Source organism: Mobula hypostoma, chromosome 16 (genome assembly GCF_963921235.1).
Source record: "Mobula hypostoma chromosome 16, sMobHyp1.1, whole genome shotgun sequence".
Taxonomy (NCBI): domain Eukaryota; kingdom Metazoa; phylum Chordata; class Chondrichthyes; order Myliobatiformes; family Myliobatidae; genus Mobula; species Mobula hypostoma.
The window spans coordinates 23,585,840-23,609,980 of NC_086112.1; the positions used below are offsets into that span (position 1 = coordinate 23,585,840).

Genomic DNA, 24,141 nt, shown 5'->3' on the forward strand with positions numbered 1-24,141 from the left:
GTACACCAGTCATTGAAAGTGGGCATGCAGGTACAGTGGGCGGTGAAAAAGGCGAATGGTATGCTGGCATTCATAGCAAGAGGATTCAAGTACAGGAGCAGGGAGGTACTACTGCAGTTGTACAAGGCCTTGGTGAGACCACACCTAGAATATTGTGTGCAGTTTTGGTCCGTTAATCTGAGGAAAGACATTCTTGCCATAGAGGGGGTACAAAGAAGGTTCACCAGATTGATTCCTGGGATGGCAGGACTTTCATATGATCAAAGACTGGATCGACTAGGCTTATACTCTCTGTAATTTAGAAGATTGAGAGGGGATCTGATTGAAACGCATAAAATTCTAAGGGGATTGGACAGGCTAGATGCAGAAAGATTGTTCCCGATGTTGGGGAAGTCCAGAATGAGGGGTCACAGTTTGAGGATAAAGGGGAAGCCTTTTAGGATCGAGATGAGGAAAAACTACTTCACACAGAGAGTGGTGAATCTGTGGAATTCTCTGCCACAGAAAACAGTTGAGGCCAGTTCATTGGCTATATTTAAGAGGGAGTTAGATAAGGCCCTTGTGGATAAAGGGTTCATGGGGTATGGAGAGAAGGCAGGGGTACAGGGTTCTGAGTTGGATGATCAGCCATGATCGTACTGAATGACGGTGCAGGCTCGAAGGGCCGAATGGCTGACTCCTGCACCTATTTTCTATGTTTCTATGTTTCTATAAAATGTCGATTTATTTCCCAAAAATGGTTTCAAATAAATCTATCCCTACATAAATTACATATTTATTAATGACCAGAATTTTAGCGAGAATTATCAGTGCTTACATTTACCGTGCTTTTTTCATACTATATATTTCACAGTTACAATTTTTGTCCATTTGTATTTATCTTTCATTCCTTTTCTCCTTACTCGCTCAAATATTTTATCAAATAGTACTGCAAAGGTCTGATGAAACTCTGTTAAATGTGAGCTCCGCTTCACTCTTCATAGATGCTGTCTGATTGCTGAATATGTCCTGCATTTTGTGCTTTGTTTTGCCTTACATTAAATAGGAAGCTGTTTCAAGGCACAAAAAATGAGGTTCACAAGGCACTGTATGGATCTCCTTTTGAATACAGCTGTCTGCTACAACTTTGAACCCAGGCCCATTTTTTCTGCTATTGATGGAGACAGATTTTCAATGGTGCATATCTTACAGTCTTTCCTGTGTGCAAGCACAGCAGTTCATAATATTTTGTGCAGTCACACAAATTAACCACATATGGCTTTGGGAATTGTTCACATTGTGAACAAACCTGCATTCTGTGGGCTTGGGCTCTTATAAGAGCCCTGCTCAACCACAACTGCTGTGTGTCAGTGGGGTGAATAGTGTATGAGTGATGCTTTCACAAAGGAGGGCAGCCACTGCCTGGAATTTGGCACTCTACAAGGAGATCAGCTGCATAGAACAGGAAGAGGAAAAAACTGAGTGAGAAGTGGTTCAGGACTTCGATTGGAAAACCAAAGATATAATATCTTTTCGTGATTTATTTTTGGATAATTGTTTTATGTCTTTTGATCAACTTTCTAATAAATATAATTTACCCAGATCTCACTTTTCTAGATATTTACAGATTAGAAACTTTTTAATTACTCTTTCCCCTAATTTTCCACACCCATATCCAATGGACATTTTGGAAAAAATCTTAGATTTAAATCTTTCTCAGAAAAGTGTAGTAGCAATTATATATAATATAATTATGAATTTATGTCCTGATGCTTCTAATAAAATTAAAGCTGACTGGGAAAGAGAACTTGAGATTAATTTACCGACTGAAAAATGGGAAAAAATTCTTCAGTTGGTGAATTCATCCTCTGTGTGTGCTAAGCATAGGTTGATACAGTTTAAAGTAGTGCACAGGGCCCACATGTCCAAAGATAAACTATCTCATTATTACTCTTATATTAATCCAATATGTGACAGATGTCATTGCGAGATAGCTTCTTTAACCCACATGTTTTGGTCATGTCCCCTGTTGGAGAAATATTGGAAAGATATTTTTGATATTATTTCAATGGTCCTAAATATAGACTTACAACCTCATCCAATTACTGCTATCTTTGGACTACCAATGATAGACTTAAATAATTTAACCTCTTCATCACGAAGGATGATTGCATTTCTTACTTTAATGGCTAGAAGGTCCATTTTGGAATGGAATTGGAAAGAGCTTACCCCTCCTAAGGTATTTCATTGGTTTTCACAAACTAAGGTGTGTTTGAATTTGGAGAAAATTAGAAGTGCAGTTTATGACCCTTCCATTAAGTTTGAAAAAACTTGGAGGCCATTCATTCAGCATTTTCACTTGATGTAATTTGATCATTTCCAAACTTGTTTTATCTCTCTGTACTGTTGTTGGAGGGGAATGGAGTCGTCGACACTGAGGTTTTCTTCTTTTCCATTTATAAGTTGTTAGTTTTGCCCGAGTCTTTTAGTTTAGTTGATTAATTCTGTTTTTCTTTGGGGATGGGGTTTGTTTTTTTTTTCTTTTTCATGATTTTTTTTTTCAGTTTTTTTTCGATTTGTATTATCCGTTGTCAGTTCTACATGATTGGGAGCTTTGTTAACTTACACTATTTGATTTTACAATTACTTTTCCTAAGTGTAACGATATTTCTCCTACTATTTGTATTATTGCTATGTTTTGTCTATATACTTCGAAATTAATAAAAAGATTGGAAAAAAAAAGAGAAGTGGTTCAGGAGGTAGCCAGACTTTCCTGTGGTCAAAGCTGCAGCCTTGAAAGCTCACCACATATTTCCTGCCTTTGCCAGTCAAGAAACATTATCATGAATATTTATCTTTGTTTCTCCACAAACAAAACGCTGGAGGAACTCAGCAAGTCAGGTAGCATCTATGGAGGGCAATAAACAGTGGGCAGCCCAGGCTGATCAGGACTGGAAAGGAAGGGGGACAGCCAGAGAAAGAAGGTGGGGTAGGGGAATGAGTACAAGCGGGGAGGTGATAGGCGAGACCAGATGAGAGGGAAGGTGATTGGGTGAAGGTGGATGAAGCAAGAAAGTAGAAGATGATTGGTGGAAGAGGCCAAGGGCTGAAGAAGAAGAAATCTGTTGGGGAGGACAGTGGAACATGGAAGATAAGGAAGGTAGAGGGAAACCAAAGGGAGATGAAGAGCAGATGAAAAGAAGGGATGAGAGGGGAACCTTCATTGCTCATTCCTGAAACCCGTTCTAAGTTGGATTCCTTAAGCTAATAATTGTTCTCATATAAAGATTTCCTCTGATCTTCGTGGCTCTAAATTGCCAGGGTCTTTAGAATGGTTGGTGCCAAATGAAGGCTGCTTCACTTAAGCATTAGAAGTCACCCAGCTTACTGAATTGAATGCTGCCTCCCTCGTACCTGGGTCAGAAATATCACTGAATGGCTGCACAACATCTTGAATAGTGAGGATAAACAGTTTGAGGTTGGGGACCTCAACAATACCAATGACAATAGAGATAAAGAGAGAAGGTCTACTGCAGGCAGAGTATGAAACAGTTTAAAAAGCAGGACGTCAAGGGTTGTATTCCACATATTACTACCAGAGTCATAGAGCAATGCATGCCCTAGAGTCAGAGGAACATGCCTTTGGCCCATCGAGTCTGTACCAGCCTGATTTTCTGCTTGGTCCTATATATCCGCAGCTGGACCATAGTTCTCCATATGCTTCTCATGTACTTATCCAAATTTCTCCTAAATGTTGCAATTGAATTCGCATGCACTACTTCCATGGCAGCTTGTTCCACACTTGCATTAACCTCTGAGTGAAGAAGCTCCCTCACAGGTTACCCTCAAATGTTTCATTTTGTTTTACCCTAAATCTATAATCTCTAGTTTTAGTCTCACTCAACTTCAGGAGAAAAAAGCTTACATACATTCTCCCCATTTGCACCCCTCATCATATTGTATACCTCTATAAGATCTCCCCCCATTCTGCTATGCTTTAGGGAGTAAAGTCTTAACCTTATTCAACCTTTACTTATCACTGTGTATGGTGGCAATTTAATCATAATAAACAGAAACAGCACACTCCCATGATATTGTACACTAGTTTTCAATATGATGCCACCCCTAAACACATCATCCCCACACTTTCTTCAGTATTTAGAAGGAGCTATTCCCTCTGTAATATTTTTTCACTCTTCTATTTCCACAAAGAACAACTCCTTATTTTTCCCCCATGGCATCTTCTCATCCTTCCTGCCAAAACAGTCATTTACTTACAGTTCAAAGTTGGGGCTCACCATGTGATTTCCTCTTCAGTGGAAAAATCAAGAAACGACTTCTTCACTGAGCATCCCTGTTCAGTTTGTAAAAGAGACCTTGAGCTTCCAGTTACATGTAGCTTTGATTCTCCATCCCACTCTGACCTACCTACATTGTTTCAAAAAATCTCATAAAGAACTGGAACACCTTGGCACGTTTAGAATCTTCAGTTGAATTGAATTTAAGAATTTCAGTGAACCAACTGTACTGTGTAAATTATAAAAAAAGTGGTCTGAATTTAAAAAAATATAAAATCAATAATACTAAAAACATGCAGAATCTGCAGAAAGAAAACAAGGAACTGCTTTAGGTCAAGCAGTCCTCATCAGAACTGGGTCAAAGAGAGGAAGATAGCAATTCCACTCTTCTATCATGTATTTCTGGTGATCAGTTTTTCTTTACATCTGTGTCCTTTTCTTGCATTTAATATTTAATTCACTTCCTCCTGTTTGCACTTCCTTCAGACGCTCACCTTTAGCTTCCAACATTATTTTCAGATTTCACGTATCTTTAATTCTCCACTCTGGCCCATCTGTCTGTTGGCTCCTACACTGTTCCTACATGGTAACGAACAACAGGATCATGTCTTATTTCTGGGAACATTGCAGCCTTTGGGACTCAATATCAGATTCAACTATTTCAGGGAACCTCTTTTCCCTGTTTGCAGCAGAACTGACCTATTCTGCTGCAAGGTTATTCATATGCAAAATTAATTTGGTTTCTGTCCCTCCACTGATGCTTTCTACCTTCGTTGTAGTCATTTTTTATATTCTCTCAAACATGAGGAAATCTGCAGATGCTGGAAATTCAAACAACACACACAAAATGCTGGTGGAACGCAGCAGGCCAGGCAGCATCTATAGGAAGAGGTACAGTCGACATTTCGGGGCGAGACCCTTCGTCAGGACTAGTCCTGACAGAGGGTCTCGGCCCAAAACGTCGACTGTACCTCTTCCTATAGATGCTGCCTGGCCTGCTGCGTTCACCAGCATTTTGTGTGTGTTGCTTCTATATTCTTCTTTTGGTTTTAGTTCTCTGCAATAGCTCTGATCTGCATTTCATAACATTTATATGCAGCTTTAGTTTTTTTTAATCTATCTGACTATCCTTGTTAAACCACAAATCTGTCGCAATGCAAGACACATCTTGTGAGGTTAAGTAAATTGAGTTTATTGTTTGATACCAGGAGAGCAAAGCAGAAGCAGGAATAGCGAACTGGACAAGGACTCAGGACTACGACTAGGCTGGGACTAGGGGTCTGGGCTTGGACTCGGAATTGGATCCCAGAACTAGCAGCGACATGAAGAGGACATGGTATGGACTCCGAGCCAGAGACTGGGCAAGGACCCAGTACTTGGGTCGTGCCCCGGGCTCAGACTCCAGAACCAGGCATGTACATGACATGGGCTAGGGAGAGGAGGAACATGGAAAAACAGAGCCTCTGTCTCGGGAGAGCAGGTACATGGAACCATGGACACATACACAGAACACAGAGACGGGATCCCTCCTTGGGTACAGGACATAGGGTCGGGACTCATGACCCCCCGTGGGGCAACGGCATGACGGCCTGACTTACCCCACGGAGGCGAGGACAAGACATGACCAACATGAAAGAACACCAGACAGTACCTATCTAGCTCCGGCGATAGAACTAGACTGAAGTGCAGGCAAGGGCTGCAGACGAGGGCTAGAGGCGAGAGGGGCAGAGAAGGGATTCAGACAGGGGGTAGGACAGGAATCACAGACCGCCAGGGCCAGGATTTGACTCGGAACTTGGAAGCCGCCAGGGCCAGGACTCGACTCGAAACTTGGATGCCGCCAGGGCCAGGACTCGACTCGGAACTTGGATGCCGCAGGGCCAGGACTTGACTCGGAACTTGGATGCCGCCAGGGCCGGGACTTGACTTGGTACTTGGATGCCGCCAGGGCCAGGACTTGGGACTTGACTTGGAGCCTCCGGGTAGTGGTGAGCTCTCGACTCGGCCCAGGAACAGTAGACAGCTGTTCTTGATTCCCTCCGGTGGGTTAACTGACAGACCCACCTCGGTAAGGAAACTTTGCAGGCTTGCTTTGGTGAGGTAACTTGACAGGGTTGCTCCGGTGAGGAAAGGTGAATTACCGGCACTCTCCTTGGGCGGAGACTAGGCTTGCTCTGGCCAGATGACATTGGCACGCCATACCTTTGGTGACTTTGCAGATGCTCTCGCGCCGAACAGCTGAAAGCCGGAGACTATAAACTATCGGTTCAGCCGAGAGTAAATTGCCTCTAATCACCAAGGCTGAGGGACATGAGAAAACAGGGAACCAAAGGGAAACAGGGAGTCAACGGTCCGGATTGTAACATAAACAAAGTAAATTTGAAGAGACCCCGATCCGGACCATGACAAAATCATTGATCAGGCTTCACAAACTGCATATTGTCATTGCCATCTTGGCTTCACTCTCTCACATATTTATCTTTCCTCCTATCAATCCCTTCCCTCCTTTCACTCAATTTAGAACCTACTTGTGTTCTCAATTTTCCAGTCCTGCTGAAGGATCCCTGACCTGAGGCATTTTCCATGGTGCCACCTAGCTTGCAGGTGATCCAACACTTTTGGTTTATTCCAGCAGCTGCAGTTCTTTTTGAATTTTCAATTCCTGCAATAGCCCAGTTTCTTTTCCTGAGAATCTTTGCACATAAATTATTCACTTGGTTCTCACTCCTTTACTTCTTTGACTATCTTCATTTATGAACCAAACAGAGGGCTTCCAAACAGCTTATCTTCATAGATATTCTGGCCTCAAGCAGATATATTCTTCATCCTATCCATCCCTTCCCAATTCTCTCTGCAATTTAAAACTGATTTATTTTCTCTTTTTCTTCTATTTTCTCAATTCCCTAGTCCTTTGAAGAAACAGCAGTGTTCGAACTCCTAGCTGGTGTGCTGCAAGGAGACACTCTGGCACCCTACATCTTTATAATCGTCCTTGATTACGCTCTGCGACAGGCTACCAAAGATCATGACAAGCTTGGTTTTACCATAAAACCAGGATGAACCAAGGGTCAGGCCAGTTACGATTTTGCAGATGACATAGTCCTGCTCTCTGACTAGATGGAGGAAGCACAGCAGCTACTGACAAAAGTGGAAGTTGACTGCAATAAAGTTGGACTTCACGTAAACGCCAAAAAGACAGAGTACTTGGTGTTTAACTGTGACGAAGGTACTCTCAAGACTGTAAAGAATGATACCATTAAGAAAGTCTTTGACTACAAGTACCTTGGGTCAAGAATGATGAGTTCGGAGAAGGACATAAAGATACGGAGGGCGCTGGTGCAGAGGGCTATGAACGACATGAAGGGAATCTGGAAGTCGAACCTGACCAGAGGGCTTAAAAAGAGGATCTTCATAGCAGTCAGAGAGTCCATTCTCACGTACGGATGTGAGACGTGGACACTCACCAAGACTATGCGAAAATGGTTGCTATACACAATGCTCTTGACATGTGTTAGCAACAGCACATGACGAACGTCGAGCTCTATGACAACCTACCAATGCTCACCACTAAAATCGAGGCGAGAAGACTGCAACTAGCGGGGCACTGTTTACGCCACTCCGAGCTACCTGCCAGCCTAGTCATCATATGGGAGCTCAAGCACGGGAGGATGAACCCTGGGCGCCCTCCCAAGACTATGGTCAACACGCTCCTAGAAGACAGTAGCGCAGCTAATGCAGATGAACTGAACACACCAATGAGGGAGATGGAGAAGTGGAGAGTCCGTCATCGTGCCTGACGCCGGCCCCTAGGCCTGAGTCGATGTAGTAGTAGTAGTAGTTTGAAGGGTCTCTGACCTGAGATAGCAACTCTTTCACTTTCCTTACAGCTGCCTCACCTGTCAGTGTTTCAGCCCTTTTGCTGTATTCCACCAGCTGCAGTTTTGTTTTTTGGATTTTCAATTCCTGCAGTAGCTCGGTTTCATTTCTGTTGAATGTTTACACATAAATGATTCATTAGGTTCTCACTCCATTGCTTTGAGAACAGATACGTGAATTGTTGATCTCGTTTCCTAATTCATATAGTATGAATCTGCGTCTAAACGTATTTGACAAGCTATATGCACGGTTAAACTCGTCGCAGCCCGGCTTTGTCAACCTTCTCAGCTGTTAACAGTGACATCCACATCCCGGCGTTCCGGGCAGCGGGGCGCCACTGCGCATGCGTACCGGGCGTCCCCTGCCGGTGGCTGGGCGAAACGACTTGAACCAACATGGCGTAGGAGGGTACGGAATGAGAGAGCAGCAGAGAAGAAAGGGACGGCGGGAGAGAGAGGCGGCGGGGAATGTTTCGCCGCATGGAGGACGCATATTCGGTGCTTGAGGAACTTTTGAGCGTTGGTCGGTACCACAGCAGAAGGTGTGTCCGTGTGTGAAGGTGGGGCCCGGGCCTTGCGCGGTGGGGTTCCCGGTGAGTGCGGCGGCTCGGTGATCATGGTGAGCCGCACAGGGGAGGGATTGAACCGGCAGCGGGGCTGGGAGAGAGGGGAGAGTGGCTGGGAGCTCCTCCACAAGCTGCCGCCTTTGCAAACACTTAAACGAAAACATTGGGGTCCTGACGTTGGGTTTAAATCCAGTAAAGGATTATTTGGGAATTCATTTATTCCCAAATGGCCTTTTAAATCAGATGCAGTGATTGTGTTAAACTTTTTGAAAATACACAGCCTCTTTTCATCTGTCTTTTGACTCGAGTGTGCCATGAATTTTAAAATCGCAGAGAAAATGGGCAAGAGGTCGTAGGAATATGTAATGCGGTCCTCTTTGAGTTTAAGAAACTAGTGTCACTTGGTGAGTTTAAAAACGCAAACACGAGGAAATCTGCAGATGCTGGAATTTCAAGCAACACACATAAAAATTGCTGGTGAACGCAGCAGGCCAGGCAGCATCTATGGGAAGAGGTACAGTCGACGTTTTGGACCCAGACCCTTCGTCAGGACTAACTGAAAGAAGAGATAGTAAGAGATTTGAAAGTGGGAGGGGGAGATCCGAAATGATAGGAGAAGACAGGAGGGGGAGGGATGGAGATAAGAGCTGGAAAGTTGATTGGCAAAAGGGTTAGGAGAGGATTATGGGACGGGAGGCGGAGGGAGAAAAAAGGCAGAGGGGGGAAGCCCAGAGGATGGGCAAGGAGTACAGTGAGGGGGACAGAAGGAGAAAAAGGAGAGAGAAAAAAATTAATAATAATAAATAAATAACAGATGGGGTACGAAAGGGAGGTGGGGCATTAGCGGAAGTTAGAGAAGTCAATGTTCATGCCATCAGGTTGGAGGCTACCCAGACAGAATATAAGGTGTTGTTCCTCCAACCTGAGTGTGGCTTCATCTTGACAGTAGAGGAGGCCGTGGATAGACACATCAGAATGGGATATGGAATTAAAATGTGTGGCCACTGGGAGATCCTGCTTTCTCTGGCGGATAGAGCATTCAGCGAAATGGTCTCCCAGCCTGTGTCAGGTCGCGCCAATATATAGAAGGCTGCATCAGGAGCACCAGACGCAGTATATCACCCCAGCGGACTCACAGGTGAAGTGCCGCCTCACCTGGAAGGACTGTCTGGGGTCCTGAATGGTGGTAAGGGAGGAAGTGTAAAGGCATGTGTAGCACTTGTTCCGCTTACAAGGATAAGTCCCAGGAGGGAGATCAGTGGGGAGGGATGAGGGGGACGAATGGACAAGGGAGTCGCATAGGGAGCGATCCCTGCGGAAAGCAGAGAGAGGCGGGTAGGGAAAGATGTGCTTAGTGGTGGGATCCCGTTGGAGGTGGTGGAAGTTACAGGGAACAATATGTTGGACCCGGAGGCTGGTGGGGTGGTAGGTGAGGACAAGGGGAGCCCTATTCCTAGTGGGGTGGTGGGAGGATGGGGTGAGAGCAGATGTATGTGAAATGGGAGAGATGCATTTGAGAGCAGAGTTGATAGTGGAGGAAAGGAAGCCCCTTTCTTTAAAAAAGGAGAAATTATTAAGAGTAAGGACTAATTCCGCTAGACCACCACTGCTCCGTCTATCGGAATTAGTCCTTACTCTTAATTTCTCCTTTGGCTCCTCCCACTTCCTCCAAACTAAAGGTGTAGTCGTGGGCACCCGTATGGGTCCCAGCTATGCCTGCCTTTTTATTGGCTTGAACAATCCATGTTCCAAGCCTACTCATAGTCATAGTCATACTTCATTGATCCCGGGGGAAATTGGTTTTCGTTACAGTTGCACCATAAATAATAAATAGTAATAGAAATAGTAATAGTAATATTATCATTCGTAAATAGTAATAGTCATAGAAATAAATAGTAATAGAATAGTAATAGAAAATAGTAATAAATAGTTAAATATAATAAATAGACTGGTATCTGTCCCTCACTTTTCCTTTGCTACATCGACGACTGCATTGGCACTGCTTCCTCTATTTTAACTTCATCGGTCCACTGGACTTATTTCCAAAATGCATCAGGCTTGTTTAGATGTTCCTTTGAATCTTTTGAATAGAACTTTTTGACAGCAATGAGCAAAGGTATGTTTGGAGAAAAAAGGGGTGCAGAATTTCATGAAAAGAACTTCTCTCCAACTGTTAAGTACAGGGGTGGATCGATCATGCTTTGGGCTTGTGTTGCAGCCAGTGGCATGCGGAACGTTTACTGGTCGAGGAAAGAATGAATTCAATTAAATACCAGCAAATTCTGGAAGCAAATATCACACCGTCTGTTTAAAAAAAAAGCCGAAGATGAAAAGACGATGGCTTCTACAACAGGATAATGAACCTAAACACACCTCAAAATCCACAATGGACTACCTCAAGAGGCGGAAGCTGAAGGTTTTGCCATGGCCCTCACAGTCCCCTGACCTAAACATCATCGAGAATCTGTGGATAGACCTCAAAAGAGCAGTGCATGCAAGACGGCCCAAGAATCTCACAGAACTAGAAGCCTTTTGCAAGGAAGAACGGGCAAAAATCCACCAAACAAAAATTGAAAGATCTTAGCTGGCTGCAAAAAGCGTTTACAAACTGTGATACTTGCCAAAGGGGGTTTTACTGAGTACTGCCATGCAAGGTGCCCAAACTTTTGCTTCGGGCCCTTTTCCTTTTTTGTTATTTTGAAACTGTAAAAGATGGAAATAAAAAAGTTTTCTTGCTTAAAATATGAAAGAAATGTGTCATCTTTAACTTATGCCTTTTGGAAATCAGTTCACCTTTTACTCGCTTAGCTGTTCACAGTAACAGAAATTCTGACCGGGGTGCCCAAACTTTTGCATGCCACTATCTAGTTTCTGTCTGTCTGAATTGTATTTTGTGTTGCATGTTTATTATGGGTAATTTGTCATGTGGGTTGGGGCATGGCGCAGGAGAAAGAGAGTATAGTTACTAATTCACAATTTGGGTTTAGTTGAGAGTTGGAGGCAGCTGGGGAATCATTTTTTAAATCGCTAATTATGTTCATTTGCGATGTTCGCTAATTATGCTTAGTTATGCTAATTTGAATGCTAATAATGCTTATTTTGCTATATTACTAACTTAGCTTCATTAGTTTTTTATCGCTATAAGATCATTTGTCTTCGCTGGCTTCATAATAAAGGGTCGAATGTACTTTTTTTTGACTTGGAACTCAGTTATTTTGAAGCACGTCATGCTGTGGCAACCCCCATACTCAAGTTTCTCAGCGGTTTTTGGTTTGTTTGCAAGTCAAAGCTGTGCTGCCCTTCAGTCAGGTCATTGAGTATTGAAGTTGGCATATTATGTTGCGTTGTTTAAGTTATTGGTGAGGTCACATTTGGAGTACTGTGTATAGTTTTGATCACCCTGTTAGAGTCATAGAGCACTACAGCACAGAAACAGGCCCTTCCACCTGTCTCATCTGTGTCAAACTGTTATTCTCCCTAGTCCCATCAATTCACAGATGAACCATAGCCCTCCACATCCCTCCCATCCACTTACTTACCCAAATTTCCCTTGAATGTCGAAATTGAACCTGTGTTTACCTCTTCCACTGGCAGCTCATTCCACATTCTCACCACCCTCCGAGTGAAAAAATTCACGCTCCGGTTCCCCTTAAGTATTTCACCTTTCACCCTTAACTTACGACCTCTAGTTTTCATCTCACCCTACATCAATGGAAAAAGCCTGCTTGCATTAATCCTATAGGCCTCAAAATTTTGTATATCTCTATAAAATCTCTCCTCATTCTCCAACACTCCAGTGTGTAAAGTCCTAATCTATCCAACCTTTTCCTACAACTCAGGTCCTCAAATTCCTACAACATCCTTGTAAATTTTCTCTGTTCTGTTTCAATCTTATTGGTGTCTTTATATCAACGGCACAGCAGTAGAAACTGCTAGCAGTTTCAAACTCCTGGGAATGTACATCTCACTTAAATTCTCATGGTCTCAGAACATATCCTACACAATTAAGAAAGTTCACCAATACCTCTACTTTCTGCAGAAGCTGAAGAGAGCTGGACTATGCACATTGATACTCGTGACCTTCTGCAGATGCGCAGCAGAGAACATGATAACTTGCTGCATCACTGCACGGTACGGAAACTGCACTGCAGTGGACAAGAAGCCTCTACAATGGGTAGTCTGAACTGCCCTATGCATCACCGGCACCAGCCTACCTGCCATCAAAGACAACACATATAGAAAGGTGCCAGAAAAAGACCAGCAACATCATGGAGGATTCCACCTACCCTGCTTATGGATGGTTTGTCCCATTCCCATCAGGGAGGTGACTGCATAGCATTCATGCCAGGACCACCAGACTCTCTAAACAGTTGCTTTTCCTGAGGAGCAAAGCTGATCAACACCTGCACCCACTAACCCCCCCCACCACTACTTTATCATTTCAAAGTTCAAAGTAAATTTTATTACCAAAGTATATATACCACCATTTCCAACCTTGAGCTTCATTTTCTTGTGCTCAGCAAATCTATAGAATGGTAACTACTGTATAACGGAATCAATCAATGATCAACCAGAGTGAAGAAGACAACCAACTGTGCAACTGCTAATATAAATAAATGGCAATAAATAACATGAGATAAAAAGATAAAGAGACCATAATAGTGAGACGCAACACACACAGGCAGGCCAGGCAGCATCTACAGAAAAGAGTAGCCAGTTGACATTTTGGGCCGAGACCATTCGTCAGGACTGGAGAAAAAATACAAGAAGTCAGATTAAGAAGTTGGAGAGGGGATGTCAGGATAAGAAGGTGGGGTGAGATCATTGGTTGAAGGAACATTTCAATGATGGGTCAATTGAGTATAGTTATCTCATTTTATTCAAGAACCTGATGTTTGAGGGGTATTAACTGTTCTTGAACCTGGTAGAGTAACTCCTGAGGCTCTTATACCTTCATTTCCTGAGAGTCACCTTATGTGTTTAGCTTCAATTCATGGACATACAATCAATCTATGTATATAAGCTGTATTTACTGTGCTTTTTTATTATTGTGTTCTTTATCTTATAGTATTTTTCTGTGCTGCATCAGATTGTAGTAACCATTATTTTGTTGTGCTTTACACTTGTGTACTGGAAATGGTATGAAATAATCTTGTTCTTGATCTTGTACATAGGTAACCAGATCTGCCCACAGTACTCCAGATCAGGCCTCACTAACATCCTATACAACTACAACATAACATTCCAATTCCTGTGCTCAATACTCTGATTTATGGAGGCCAGTTTGCTTAAAGTTCTCTTTACGACCCTCTCTACTTTAAAGGAATATTCCCTTTCAATGAATAATGGATCTGTATTCACTGATCCCTGTGTTCTACTGCACTGTTAGTACCTTACTGTTCACTGTGTAAGCCTTACCCTGTTTTGTTCTCTCAAAATGCAACAGCTCACACTTGCTGCATTAAATTCCATCTGCCATTTTCATCCCATTTTTCCAGCTAGTTCGTATCCCTTTGCAAACTTTGAAAGCCCTTCTTGCTGTCCACGACACCCCCAATCTTGGTATCATCTGCAAATTTACAGATCCATTTTACCACATTATCATACCTATCATTAATTAAGATGACAAACAACAATGGACCCAGCACCGATCCCTGTGGCACACCATTGACACAGGTCACTAGTCAGAGAGGCTGTTTGGCTTCTTTCATGAAGGCAGTGTCAAATCTAATTTTCTACCTCACTCTGAGTTGCAAGTGACAAAACCTTGACCAGTTTCCCATATGAGATTTTGCCAAAGGCCTTGCTGAAGTTCACGCAGACAGTGTCCACTACCTTTAGAGAAACTCTGAGATTGGTTAGACTCAACCTACCATACACAAAGCCATGTTAGCTATTCTTAAGCCGGCCCAATTTCTAAATACTTACATATCCTATCCTTTAAGGTATCTAACAATAATTTACTTAATCCTGATATCAGGCACACCAGCCTATAATATCCTGGCTTATTCTTAGAACCTTTTTTGAACAATAGATCCACATTTGCCATCCCCCAGTCCTCCATTATCTCCCTATGGTTAAGGATGTTTTAAGTACCTCTGCCAGGGCTCCCTGCATCTTCTACACTATTCTCCCACAAGGTCCAAGGGGACACCTTGTCAGGCCCTGGGAATTTGGCCCCTCCCAATTTGCCTTGACAGCAAGCACTTACTATTTTGCAATCCAGATAAAGTCATGGATACAGCCCATGAGTTGACTGTTTTACATCAGTTCTATGTACTCCATCCATTTCCCAAGTAAATACAGATGCAAAAAAAAATCTGTTTAAGATCTCTTCCATCTCCTTTGGAGGTGTGATGGGAGAGATGTGGCTAAACTGGAAAGAGTGCAGAGAAGTTTTGAGGAAGTTGCCAGGACAAGAGAGCCTGAGTTGCAGGGAGAAGTTAGGCTGGGTCTTTATTTCTTGAAATGGAGGAGAATGAGGGGTGACCTTACAGAGCTTTATAAAATCATAAGGGCAAATAGATAAGTTGGATGGTAGCTGTATTTTCCCTGGGGTCGAGGTGTCTAAAATCTAGGGGTGTGTAGAGACTTTGGGTGAGAGGGAGCTGAGAGGCAACTTTTTCCACACAAAGTGTGGTTGAGTATATGGAAGGAGTTACTAGAGGAAGTGGTTCAGGCATGTACAATTGTATCATTCATGAAACACTTAGATAGGTATATGAAGTGATGGTGCTGGCAGTGATATAGACTTAACACAGGAAATTGGGACTAACTGGGTGGGCATGGTAGTTTGCATGGACTAATTGTGCTGAAGGCCTGTATCCATGCTATTTTGCTCTAAGTATGAGCCATGTCGGGAATTAAGGGTTATGGGTAAAGGCAGGTAGGTGGGGATGAGTCCATGGTCAGATAAGCTATAATCTTACTGAATGGCAGAGAAGGCTCAATGGGCCAGATGGCCTACTCCTGCTCCTATTTCTTATGTTCTTTTACAGGTAATGAGCCCAGAGAATTCCAAGGTTTTGTGCAGCTTGGCATTCATTACTAACATCCCCTCAAAACTAATCAACAAACTTCAAGATCTTGGCCTCAGTGAACACTCCAGCCAGTTGATCAGCCCAGGTCTTTAGTACCTGACCAGGCACCCCAACTGGGTCTGATGCTTTCTGTGGGTTCACCCTCCTGAAGGATGCTCTCATGTTGGCCCGAAAGTCTGAAATCACAGGATCGTCAGGGGATATGAGAGTCTGTGATGGTCCCTCCATGTTTTGATGGTCAGAGCGAGCATAGAAGGCTTTAATCTCATCTGGAAGCAAAGCCCTGTTGTCACCCGTGTTGTTTGATTTCACTTTACAAGAGGTGATTGCATTCAAGTCCTGTTAGAGCTGTCAAGCATACTTAACTAATTCAAGTTTAGTCCAGAATTGCCACTTTGCCATGAGGTGGCTTTCCAGAGATTGTACCTGGACTTCTGGTAACCTCCTTGGTTGCCAAACCTGAATGTCTGTGAACTGTCCCTCAGCAGATTGCGGATCTCATAGATCATGCAGGGCTTCTGGTTGGGGAAGACTCTGAATGATTTTGTGGGGACTCACTCATGTATGACTGTTTTTATGAAGTCTGTAACAACCATGGCGTATTCATTCAGATTCACTGATGAGTCCATGAGCATGGCCCAGGCCACCAACTCGAAATCTTGTAATCACTCAGCTGCCTCCCGCAACCAGCTCTTTGTTGCCCTAATCTCTGTCATCTTGCTCTTTAGCCTTTGCATGTATGCAGATAGAAGGTCATGAGGTCAATTGCAAGATTGCATAATCAGATTTCCCAAAATGTGGTCTGGGCATGGAACGGTAGGCATTCCTCATCTTAGTGTAGCAGTCCTCTAATGTATTGAGATCTCTGGTGCTTCAGGTTATATGCTGATGGTAATTGGGCAGAGATTTCATCAAACAAGCCTGATTGAAATCCTTGACTATGATATGAAATGGGTCAGAGTGACTGTTTCTTGTTTGTTGATAGCATTTTCCAATATCTCAACCACTTGATTACAGTCGGCTGGTGGTGGTATGTAAACTGTGGTCAGGATCACAGAGGAGAAATCTTGGTGAATAGAATGGTCAGTATTTGATTGTTTAGTGTGCAATGTTGGGGAACACAAGTACAACAAAATGGCCACATCACGAACTCTTCCCACAACCTGTAGATTCACTTTCAAGGACTCTTCGTCTCATGTTCTTGATATTTATTGCTTATTATTATTATTGTTTCTGTTTTGAATTTGCAGTTTGTTGTCTTTTGGAACATTGGTTATTTGTCCACTTCTTTCATTAATTCTATTATGGTTCTTGGATTTACTGATTATGCCTGCAGGAAAACAGACCTCAAGTTTGTATATGGTGACAGATATGTTCTGATAATAAGTTTACTTTGAACTTTGAATTGTGGGTCACAGTGCAGGACTGTCTTAAGAATAACTGCAAGAAGTGTGATCTGGCCCAGTGTTTTCATCACTACTTGAAGCTTCATTTTTTATCATCAGCAGTTTGAAGTCCTGTACTTGACCTTATGACCTTTGAGCACATTTGTAGAATCATTTGAGCAGCAGTTTTCCTCTCCTGGTCATCACTCAGTTCCACCAGGTCTCAATGCAAAATATTGACTGCCTATTAACCTTCAGAGATATTGCCTGACACACTTGACTGCTGCAGAATCTTGCTTGACATTCCAGATTCCAGCCTCTGAAGTCTCTTGTGTCTCAGTTCATCTATGACGGAGGTTTTCATGTACAGCCATGTTACATTTGGACTTGATTATTTGGACATGCTCCCAATGGCCCTTGTGTAAATTTGAAACCTTTCTGTTCTGTTTGTCCTAATAGCACAGACTAATTGCATTTTCCCCTTTTTTGGATTTCATGCCACCTATAATTTCCAAAAACAACAATGGCTATTCCTGTAAAACTAGATATTTACTAATATAATTACACGTAATTGTGCATTTGCCCTTCATATCTAAGGCCCAGATAAACAACATATCAATTTTTTTTTGTGCATCTATTTTCATTTTTGTCCCTTCATGGCCGTTTCCTTTCATTAACTCCTCCAAATATATTCACTTCTCCATTTCCAGTTTCTTGATCATTTCCATTAGTAGCTGCCTTTAGTTACCAAAGCTCAGCTGTGAGAAACTTTCAAATCTGGAATATTGAATGATTTTAGTCATCCCTTCTAATATCATCTTTTGCGATAGTCAAATTTTATTTGAAGGTGATCCTGTGAAGCTTCTGGGATGCTTGGGTGAAGATGCTGTGTAGACATGCTGTTATTCTCTGTGGTGCTAAAAAAAAATTAACACATTTAAACTAATTATCCTGACTGGTATTGCATGATGCATATGTATGTATAGTCATACATAATTATGAAGTTTCATTTTGATTAAATTATTACTAAATGTACTTTATATTGTGGGGTCATGTATAGGAAAGAGTTAGGTGAATTTCTAAATACTGATTCAACAATTGGTGTTTAATTTTTACTTGCTTGCAAAGAATAAAATTGTGTTGCAATTCTGTGAAAGCTAAAGGTTATCCACGGAATTTTAGGTTGGATTTGTAAATCTCCTTTCCTTAATAAGCTGTGCTTTAATATAGGTTAAGCGGTCTTGTGAAGTTAAAATTGAATATTCTTAAGTGAAAAGTTTACATCATTAATGAGTGGAGTGTAGACTGCTTCCTGAGTTTTGACAAATCCTCCAAGAACTCATTTGTAGTTTGTTCTTTTCATTGTCAGTTACTGGTTTGTCTGGTTTAAAATTTGTGGGTCTGATCTTTTGGGAGGCTTATTCTTCACATTTTTGCTTAAATGGTAGTTAAATTCTAAATATGCCCTCTGTTATTGAGATTTGAATGAACCTTGTCTAAAGCCATCAGCAGAATTTTAATAAAAGAATGGAATGTACTATTTTGATTTACAAGCTGCGTTCACAAGTTTTTCAGGATTAGCAAGGCAATTGAGCCCATCGTGATTTAACCATTCTTGTGCTTTTAAATTTTAGTATCTAATTGTTTCATACATTCCAGCATTTCCGATTTATTTTGTTCCATATAAACTTAATCTTTGTGTTAGTCTCTTGGAGAAAGATTTTGGAATTGGCTTATTGTCACATATGCTGAGGTGCAGTGAAAAGCTTGTCTTGCATACTGTTCATACTGATCAATTTATTACACAGTACATTGAGGTAGTACAAGGTAAAACAATAACAAAACACAAAGTGCGAATCAATAATAAGCAGAAAAGTCTTAACGAGATAGATTACAAAGTCAAGAGTCCATCTTATTGTATGAAGGAACCATTCTGTAGTCTTTACAGCAGGGTAGAAACTGTCCTTCAGCCTAGTGGTACGTGCCTTCAGGCTTTTGTATCTTCTGCCTGATAGCAGAGGGGAGTAGGGAGAATGCTTAGGGTTGGTGGGGTCTTTGATTATCCTGCCTACTTTTTATGGACAGTGAGAAATATAGACAGTCTGCAGGGAGTGGTGCGGACAGCCCAGCACATCTGTAGATGTGAACTTTCCACCGGACTTGGAGACTAAGATCCCTATGTTCCTCCACACTGTTAACAATTCTGCCATTTACCATGTACTCTGCCTTCAAGATCAACCTTCCAAAGTGTTCATATTTATTCCCTCAAACATTCATTCTAAATTTTTTAAATATCCTAACCTTGCTGGATGTCTATTATTAACTTGCACTTTTCTGAATGATTTTAAACTCTCTGAATTCCTCCAATAAAGATGAGTGGTGGCATATTAGCCAATATACTTGTTTCTGAAGTAGCTGGGGAAATGATTCTCACAATCTCCACTCTATCATCTTAAAAAAAAAGTGCTTCAAGAAGAAGCTGTTACCCTTTTGAAATGTGAAGTACTTCTGTAAAGTCTCTGCTTTTGGATCTTATTGTGACTTACAACTTGTCTTTTGTTCCCCTAATTTCCTCCTCCTCTTCCTCCCCCCAACCCCATTTATATTTTTTGTCACAATTAATTCTGCATATTTCCTAGAACTTCAATCCCAGAGGAAGTACCTTCATTGGTATCTTCAGTGGTGCATTCTCCTATATCAGCGGTCCCCAACCACCGGGCCGCAAAGCATGTGCTACCGGGCCGCGAGGAAACAATATGATTTGGCGATATGAGCCAGCTGCACCTTTCCTCATTCCCTGTCACGCCCACTGTTGAGCTTGAACGCACGCAAGGTCATTACCTGCGCGTCATCCATGTCAGCGCGGGAAGGAGATCAACTCCTCGAGCTTGCAAATGACGACGGGCTTCATGAAAAGTATGTTTGATATAACATCTCTGACAGCATTCTGGATCAAAGTCAAGGCTAAATATCCTGAGATAGCCATGAAAGCACTGAAAAAGTTGCTTCCATTTCCAACATCATATCTCTGCGAAGCGGAGTTTTCTGCAATGAATGCAACGAAAACTGAATTGCGGAATAGACTGGACTTAAGGAACCCCCTTCGAGTATCGCAGTGTTCCATCACCCCTCCATAGGGCTGTCTTGTTGCAGGGAAGCAAGCCCAGGGCTCCCATTGATTCAGCGATATTAGTGTGTTGCAATGATTTTATATGTTCATACGGGGAAAATATGTGCTGTGTGTTTAATATCCAAAAGGTACTTAAAATGTTATGATGCTATTGACTTATAAGTGACTTTATATAACCATATAACAATTACAGCATGGAAACAGGTGATCTCGGCCCTTCTAGTCTGTGACGAACGCTACACTCGCCTAGTCCCGCCTACCTGCACTCAGCCCAGAACCCTCCATTCCTTTTCTGTCCATATACCTATCCAATTTTTCTTTAAATGATAATATTGAACCTGCCTCTACCACTTCTACTGGAAGTTCGTTCAACACTTACTTCAAGCTCCCCTGTCCTCCCCTGATAATTGACTTATCACTATATTCATGCGAGGAAAATATGCGCTGTGTGTTTAATATTAAATTTGTTAGATAAACACTTTTAGAAACAAAATTGAGTGTAAATTAACCACTTATCACCTATATTCCGGTTGTGATTAACACCCCCCTCCCACCCTCCCCTTCCCCGAACAGAACCGCCAAAAACGATTTGTAGAAAAAAATCGGCACACATGCGCACTGCTTCCCACGCGAGGCTTCATGGTCATTGTAGTCTTTTTCGGGGTAAGCACAACGTATTTGACTGCTACTCTTGTCCATTGGCAACCCTCCCCTTCCCCCCCCCCCCGGTCAGCCAGTCTGCAAGAATATTGTCAATAATAAACCAGTCCGCGTTGCAAAAAAGGTTGGGGACCCCTGTCCGATATGGTACCCTAAAAAATTGTTTCTGGACTTCACATCCTCTTAGGTTATTTTTCCTCTTGTTACATGGCATCATGACAAATCTTATTTGTGAGCTCTACTGCAAAGTGCATTTAGGATGCTAGGATTTTGGATGTCAGGATTAAGAATGCATTTAGAATGTATGAATGCTTCACTAAATGCTGCATGAAACTCTTTCTACCCATTTTGCCAACCAGTCATTCTGAAGAAATCTCATTACTGTACACTTGATTGTTAAATTTTGAAATGGCAAACTTTATAATGCTTCTGTCTATGCCTGAGACTAGGTTACTTAATTAAAAGGTGTGAATGACCCAAAACTGACTGGGGAATGCACCGCAGGCCACGTTCTAGTCAGAAAAAATTCCATCAGGAATGTTTAATTCAGACAATCAATTTCAGATTTTTTCAAAACACTTTCCAATTAATTATATAGACTTTGATGTTCCTTTTCTTTAACTAGTCTTTTTATGGTTCTTGTCAATACATTCTTAATTGCATATATACCACATATTTTGTACCATCAAATATCTCTCCTGTATTAATTGTTTCATCCACAATTTGCCTTTTTTGTGTGAAGTCCTTTCTTAAGTCACTGTAATTAGCTTCAACGTTTTCAAAGTAAATTTATTGTCGAAGTACATATTTGTCACCAAAAACAATCCTGAGTTTTTATCTAATTGTGCATATTTACCTTCACCATTTTTGATCTCTTTCCATAATTACACCAAACAAATTTTACGTTGTCATTTTTGGTTTTCTGCTCTTTACACCCGCCGCCTTATTTCATAACTGCAATGCTACTCCCTTCCTTGGAATGAAGATATAACAAAATTAGTTGTGAACAGAAATTCTTCTCTGAACATTAATGCTTTCCCTATCTTTTAATAGGGTAACTTAGATGATATATCAGCTTTTTTATGTTGAAAGGCTTTTTATCTTTGAAATTTGCCATTGAATTTGCAATTCTCTCCAGTGGACTATTACGAAAGTGCCTAATTAATGTCATTTTCATTATTTCTTAAGCCAAATAAATCGCATTCTGCAGTCATCTTGCTTATCTATTTAGAATTGTAGTATCCTCCTTCAGTGCTACTATATCTCTTTTCCTTTTCTTTTGTTACTGAAAACTTGTTATACAGGTTTCCCCCACCATCCGAAGGTAGAGCGTTCCTATAAAATGGTTCGTAAGCCGGAATGTCGTAAAGCGAAGAAGCAGTTACCATTTACTTATATGGGAAAATTTTGTGAACGTTCGCAGACCCAAAAATAACCTACATGCCAAATAACACATAAAACCTAAAATAACAGTAACATATAGTCAAAGCAGGAATGATATGATCAATACACAGCCTATAGAAAGTAGAAATACTTTTCCACAATCATTGCTGCACTGTTCTCCGTAGCGAAAATCTCACGCAAGCGCTCTCGGCAAAAACACAGCGCAAGCGCTGTCCAGTAATCTTTAAGCTCTGAAGCTGCCAAATCATACCAAATAACACGTAAAAATACACAGCGGTATAAAGTAGAAATAATGTATGTACAGTGTAGTATCACTTACAGGAATCGGGAAGACAGCGCAGAGCACACTGATGATGGTGTGTTAGGCTGAGTAGTCGGAGGTTAGGGTGGTGCACTGGCCCCCACCCTCCAGGCCGCCGACCGATACCGATCCGCGAAGCATGCAGTGGTACAGTGGTAGCTGGGAGGCACACAGCGCAACTTTAAGAAAAAAGCCGAAATAAGCATGCTAATTAATTAGTTGCCGCCCGGCACGTAATTGTTGGTCCAGATCAGAGGCGATTGCCAATTGTCAAGGGTGTTTTTGCTGAGAGAGCTTGTATGAGATTTTCTGCCGGGAGCGCTTGCGCCGTGTTTTTGCTGACGGCGCTTGTGCCGTGTCTTTGCCAAGAGCGCTTGCGTGAGATTTTCGCTATGGAGAACAGTGCAGGCAATGATTGTAGAAAAGTATTTCTACTTTATATAGGCTGTGTATTTATCATATCATTCCTGCTTTTACTATATGTTACTGTTATTTTAGGTTTTATGTGTTATTTGGCATGATTTGGTAGGTTATTTTTGGGTCTGCGAACGCACACAAATTTTTCCCATATAAATAAATGGTAATTGCTTCTTCACTTTATGACCCTCCGACTTACGAACCATTTCATAGGAACGCTGTACCTTCGGATGGCGGGGTAAACCTGTATACACACTTCCCATATCCTGTCTGATTTTTTGTGAACTTGGTCTTGTTATGCTGTGTTTTAGCCTTATTCACTCCTTATCTAAAACTCCTTTCATTTGGGTTTTCTTGCTTATTTTTGATTTCTGGATAACTTTCTACTCTATCTTGACTTTATACTCCACTGTTCAGTTTTATCTTTGCTCATTTCACCAGTATACATAGCTTTGAAACCACCTTCCAAGTTGTGCTTTGTTTATCAAGGCTCTCGTGGTGGTTGCTTTCAAATCAAGAGGTGTATACCTTTTGCACCATGTTGGAATTTTCAAAACAGTGCAAAATATCAAGTTCAAGTTTGCACATCCAAACAACTCCATGAAGAGCTCTATGTAGGAGTGCTGTCCAGCAGCAAAACGTCAGATTTCTCACCATACTAAATTGTTTCTCTGATAAATTCATCAATTTACCACTGTAGTTAGATAACCCTGCAGACTTCTACATGTAGGGAATACAAAGGGTTTTTTTTTTGCAGCCAACCTACTTTCAAAATTTAATATTTGGTTATATGATACTATTCTGGTCAGTTTGCCTTCCTGATCTTCCAAAATATGTATCATTTTTGAGTTATATAGTACTCCAAATGAGGTGAATAACTTCTCTTATCTATAAGAGAAGCATAACTTATCTTTGAGTGGAACTACTCCCATTTTATAAGAGTCAAGGTTTTGTGAGCTATATTCATTGCTTTTAATGATTTTTTTTGTTCCATTTCTGAAATGGTTTAAAAGGATGTTAAAATTGAATCCCAGTACCATTTCCTAGGAAGTATTGCAACCAAGGCATAGAAAAGCATAAGATTAA

General features: G+C 41.6%; 1 protein-coding gene across 1 annotated transcript in view; it reads left to right on the forward strand.

Moving 5' to 3' along the window:
• The first annotated feature begins 8,538 nt into the window (after positions 1-8,538).
• The window catches only part of LOC134357280 (adenomatous polyposis coli protein-like), a 170,489-nt gene continuing 154,886 nt past the window's right edge, over positions 8,539-24,141 (forward strand). The window contains 1 exon segment of the mRNA XM_063068642.1: positions 8,539-8,694. The gene's annotated coding sequence lies outside the window, so the exon portion shown is untranslated.